This window comes from Canis lupus, chromosome 23, assembly GCF_003254725.2.
Source record: "Canis lupus dingo isolate Sandy chromosome 23, ASM325472v2, whole genome shotgun sequence".
NCBI classification, from domain to species: Eukaryota; Metazoa; Chordata; class Mammalia; order Carnivora; family Canidae; genus Canis; species Canis lupus.
Genome location: NC_064265.1, coordinates 26000139 through 26006138, shown reverse-complemented (window position 1 = coordinate 26006138; position 6000 = coordinate 26000139).

The window sequence follows — 6000 nt, the reverse complement described above, 5'->3', positions numbered from 1 at the left end:
AATCCTCAAGGCTACACCAAGATGACAGTGCTGGTTGAACACTCTAAGGTTTTCTTTGTATGGTGATATCAGGAAGGAACGTAGTTGGAATCCTCCAGGTCTATGTGTACCTGGAAAAGGAATAGCCAACCAGGATGACTAACTGGGCCTCAGTCTGCTGAAAATGATAGAGATATAAATATGTCCCCATAGCTACTCATTCTTCTTGGGCTGGACTTTCAAAGAGGGCATTCTGGCTCTTTTCCATCCCTCAAAATTGCATTAAGGTTAAGTTAATGGACTTTGGAACCATACTTGGCCCTGGGCACACTACCTAATGTTGGATGTGCCTCTATAGCTTCATCTGTAAAGTGGGAATAAATATGTCCAACCTGGCCCTCTTTCTGCTCTCATGATGACATTCCTCCTTCCCTCTTGTTCACTGAAGGAGGTGATTGACTCAGAAGGAGATAAGCAGGCTTTCTATCGCCTGTAGACCCTGATTCCCTTTGTCTCACTCCTCTCATTCCTCAAATTGAGCTCCACTTTTTTTTTGTTTGTTTGTTTTTTTGTTTAAAGTAACTGCTGCTGTAGGCTGAAACTACACTCATAGAAATCGCACCTCCATGGGCAGCCCCGGTGGCGCAGCGGTTTAGTGCTGCCTGCAGCCCAGGGCGTGATCCTGGAGACCCGGGATTGAATCCCGCGTCGGGCTCCCTGCATGGAGCCTGCTTCTCCCTCTGCTTGTGTCTCTGCCTCTCTCTCTCTTGCTCGCTCTGTATCTCTCATGAGTAAATAAAAGAAAATCTTAAAAAAAGAAAAAAAAAGAAATCGCACCTCCAGATCCTGGAGACAGAGTCTTGACGAAATAAATCCGTAAAGCCTGAATCTCTAAGGAGGCCCACCCCGGACTGTGTTCAGGGCTGATTGGAAATGAAGCTCCTTCTCAGATGTCTGGCTCATCCCAAGAAGCCTGTATGTCCTGCCCTGAGGCCTGAAATGATATGGACTTGCTTAGGGAAATGAACTGATAAGTACTTGGTTCCTACCCCCTACTCCACTCATTTCAGAAACAAGTAGAGCTCTTGAGCCAGCTGCGTAAGGAACACTAATTCTACTAATGCCTTCTTTCATTTTGATACATAGGAATAATTCTTTTTCCAACCTGTGAGCCCCATTACTCATCCACCCTTCTGGATTGATGAATAGTTTTCCCCATTACAGTCTCTGGTTGCTGGGCTGGCTTCCCTCTTTCTTCTCGATGAGATCACAATTTAGAGGGACACAATTTCTGTCCTCTTACTGTTTTGTGTTTCTCTTCAGAATTATTAACTTGTGAGATACACTTAGAGAAGCTAAAGTGTGTATAACACTGTGTTGATGGGTGAGTTAGTGGGTGGTCATATAATCCCCAAGTCAACATAATATACAGAAATCGTTGTCAATAATGCTGTGAAGGGAATGTAATTGAGTATGTTCCAACAAATTTCCATATTCCGTGATTGAGCAGACATTATATTCAAAATAAAAATAAGGGAGACACTGACTGGGGCTCTGGAATTTGGGGGCATGGAGATTTTTTCACTGTGAAACACTTATTACACCCCAAACCCACTTTTAAAGGGACCAGTGAGAAGGGAAGTACATGAAATATAGATGAGGCTGAGACTTCCTGTGTGTGTCAGAGAAATCTTGCAGGTATAATTGACTTTTTGGGGAAATTATTTGTGAACTCAAATTGCTACCTTTTCAATCAGCATTTATACCATTCTTTAGTGCTTGCACATATTGGTCCTCATCCATCCCCGGAGGCAGGTCAAAAGATAGGTCAGCATTTTTATCCCTGGGTGATCTTGGAGAAAAATGAAATCCCCAAGGCTTAAAGAATTATCTTATGTCAAGTAGTGACCAAATCGCCAGGGTTCTAATAGGAGCTTATAGCCAGATCATCTCAGGTCTGGGGGCTGAGTCCCATAGCCAGGCTGCTTCCTCACATCCCAAATTAAACAGAAGGTTTAAATTTCCCTGCAAGTAAGAGCGAGAACAGTAGATTGTTGGAATGAAGTGTTTACACACCAATGTAGAGAAAAGGGCTTATGAAAGACTTAAGATTTAAGCTGTGTGTTTAAAAGAAAAAGAGAAGGCAGAGCAGAGATGGTTGTGATCATTTTTATGGCTGAAATGTCAGTGTAGACAAATACAATCTTTGCAGGGAGAAGGATGGATTGGAGAACATATAAATGGTTCACAGTGTGAAGTGTTTATGGAGGCAGCAAGCTGAGTTTGACACCGGAGAATATGGTGATAAGAAAATTTATTTTGGATACAAAACAGACTCAAAAACCCAAGTTACCCATTATCAAAACTGGAAATCGAGGGTGATTTAAAATTACTCGCATTAAAAATTAATCCCTTTAACATTGTACTCTACTTTAATTGCCCTTAGCTGTTACAAATACAGCATGTCCTCAGCATCAAAGAAGTTAGTTACCATGTTAGGAAAAGGGCCACTTTATAATTCACCAAGTGGAGAATCTACCCAGAAGAGAGAGTGTCCTGGGATCTTGGGTTCAATGATCAAGAGAAACCAGGGAACCTAACTTAAAAGGTAGGAAAAATGGACCAATTATGTGAAACATTTACACTCTGAGTATGGGAATATAGGATTACAGAGGTATTTGATTTCAAGACAGCAAATGAGAGGGAATTGGACACTCCGATGAGAAATACATGGGATTGGAAGAGAGCTGAAACATTTTATCACAGCACACCAAAGAGTAATTCCACTAAAATGAAGACTACTGAGAATTGAAAACAAAAACAAAAACAAAAACCTACCAACCAACCAACCAACCAACCAAAACCCCCAACATCTAATTTGACTTTCAAAAAGCTCTGTGGTGTAACACCCAGAATCAGTAGGTCAAAGGAGTCTTTCATTATGACCTTTTGCCTTCGGGCTGAGGCCGCCCGGACCATCCCGGTGGATAATTGCTTAAGGTTCTTGTGGAAAGGAAATTCCAAGCCCCCCTTCCTCCGCCGCCACCCCTCCCCGCCCCCGGTAATGCATACCAGGGACCAATGGTCCCTGTGCTAGAAGGTTTCCTCTCCAAGGAGCCTAAAATCCCTGTGGCCACAACTTAATCACTTCCTCGCGTTCCTGTAGCTAGTCCCAGTTGAGCTCAAGATCCTCTATTTACATGATCACATGATTTAAAAAGATCATTTGAGGCTCCCTCCACATTGTGTCTTAACTACGGTTTAATAATGCAAGAAGTGTTTGTACAGGAACTGCTGACAAGCGGAGGAACTTGGATGTGTCTTGGTTTGTGCTGGCTGGCTTCCCCAGAATGACCTTCTGACCCTAAGCCAGCTCCATCACTTCCTGCAAGGACCAGGCTCACTCAAGTCTTGTTGCCTCCCCAAGCCCTCTCTTAGGAGTTACTTTGTACAGGGCAGACATGGAGGCCCATTCTAAGACCACAGGATGATAGCAATCTCTCTTCACTTGCCCCAAGCCCCCTCTTTATGGTTGTTTGTTTTGTTTTGTTTGTTTGGGTTGTTGGGAGGTGGGGGTGGCTGTGGCTAGGGTTCTGAGCCTGGTCCTCCACCTGCTGGGTAACAAGATTAATCTGTCTTTTGTCTCTCATGTGGCCTAGCATGTGTATGCTAAAAACACAAGGTGACATTTGGCTAATTTTTTGCTAATGTAGATAAGGGGGAGCTGTCTAGGGAAGCTTCTTTTTGCCAGGTAATTGGTACATCTTAACAGCGGCCTTCTGTAGATTTCGTCCTCTCGTGTTGTGTACTGTTAACTGTGGGAATTTCTAACTAATTAAGAAAGGGTTTGGGTAGCACACCAAGCTGGAGAGGTAATGTTTTGATCTGGTCAGGTTTTGCTGCATCGTATCTCTCAGGGCTAGGTCAGAATTTTTATGGGCCCATGGCTGTGCTGGGACTGCTCCTTTAATTTATTATTTTTAACTACTTTTTAAAAGATTATTTATTTATTTATTAGACACACACACAGAGATAGAGAGAGAGAGAGAGAGAGAGAGAGAAACAGGCAGAGGGAGAAGCAGGCTCCATGTGGGGAGCCTGCCGCGGGACTTGATCCCGGGTCTCTAGGATCACGACCGGGGAAGAAGGCAGCCCTAAACCGCTAAGCCACCGGGGCTGCGCTATTTTTAACTACTTTTAAAACTGAGACTGGAATGCATACACATCGGAAAATAAAACTCCTTCATACCCCAGACTCCTAGTGGCCTTCTCCCATAGCATCAAATATAGCTCTTCACACAGTATACATATATATTTAACAGATGCTGGCTACATGAATGGACTTATTGGTAATTAGGAAAGATGGGGAGAAAAATTGGAAGGCAGAAACTAAAACATACTCAGCACATGCAAAGGAAGAGGCCTTATGAAATAAAAAAGTATTCTATAAGCATATGAGGGACAAAGATGGATTCTTATAAAAGGCTTATTGAAATATAATTTACTGGGCAGCCCCAGTGGCTCAGCGGTTTAGCACTGCCTTCAGCCCAGGGTGTGATCCTGGAGACCCAGGATCGAGTCCCACATCAGGCTCCCTGCATGGAGCCTGCTTCTCCCTCTGCCTGTGTCTCTGCCTCTCTCTCTCTCTCTCTGTGCCTCTCATGAATAAATAAATAAATAAATAAATATATAAAAAAGAAATCAAATTTACTGAGGATCTGTTATATGTCAGGTCCTGGGCTGGTACAGAGTTGGAAGGTGAAGCACTGTCAAACTCTGATAAGCTCAGTTAGTGCAGAGGAAAGTCTTCTAAGTTGTACTTTGTTGAGCTCAAACTCACAGGAAAAAGACTTACAAATAATTACAGTATGTATAATGAGGACTGTAGTAGAGGTATGTACTAAGTACTTTAAGAGCCTAGAAGAGCAACTCGTTATGGCTTCTGGAGTCAGGAACATCTTATCAATGGAAGAAACACTTGTGCTTTCTTAAAGGATGCCTTTAAGTTCTCCTAATGGAGAGAAAACAGGAATTCTAAACCTAGCAAACATAAAGAGGATGAGAATGTAGACGATGATGCTTGAGAGGAATCTGGGGACCAGGTTATGTTGGGCCATGTGTGTCAGCTAAGGAGAATGATGTTTGTCTTGAAGTGGAACTGTTGGAAATTTTTAGGTTGAGAAGTGATCCCCTTAGGGCAATTTTGATGGTGGTTTGAGAAATAGATTGAAGCTGGGGTTGGGAGAGTGAAGTAGGGGTGGGGATGGACTAGAGTCAGCCAGGGTTAGGAGGCTACAGCAATAGTCCAAGCCATGTATAGTGAGAAAGTCAACTAGGTCACTCTGGTGGGAATGGGACAAACTAGAGACACTTCTAGGTTGATTTACATAGTTAACTATGCCTTGATAGTTAACTGGAACAAGGGGTGCTGGAAGTTGAGGCTGATGCTGAGTTCTTCATAAGGCTACTGTGTAGGTAGAGTACCACAAACGGAAATATGGAGTACAGGAGACTAGGGCACGGAGTAAAGATTCAGTGAATTAAACTTAAGGCATGTTGAGTTTGAGAATCCTGTGGTACAACCAGTCCAAAAATCTTAGCAGGGGAAAAGAGAGTTTCTTTTTTTTTTTTTTTTTTTTTTTTTTTTAAATTTTCTATTTTTTTTTTTTTAATTTTTATTTATTTATGATAGTCACAGAGAGAGAGAGAGAGAGAGGCAGAGACATAGGCAGAGGGAGAAGCAGGCTCCATGCACCGGGAGCCCGATGTGGGATTCGATCCTGGGTCTCCAGGATCGTGCCCTGGGCCAAAGGCAGGCGCCAAACCGCTGCGCCACCCAGGGATCCCGAGAGTTTCAATGATATAAGGAGAGTTAGCAGTATCAAATGTTCCACAAAGGTCAAAAAAGATAAAGATTGAAAAGTAGCCATGCGGTTTGTTAATTAGGATGTCAACCATAACCTTTGTGAGGGCAGTTTCAGTAGAAGAGAAAGGAAACCAGTTACAATCGACTGGTAGCTA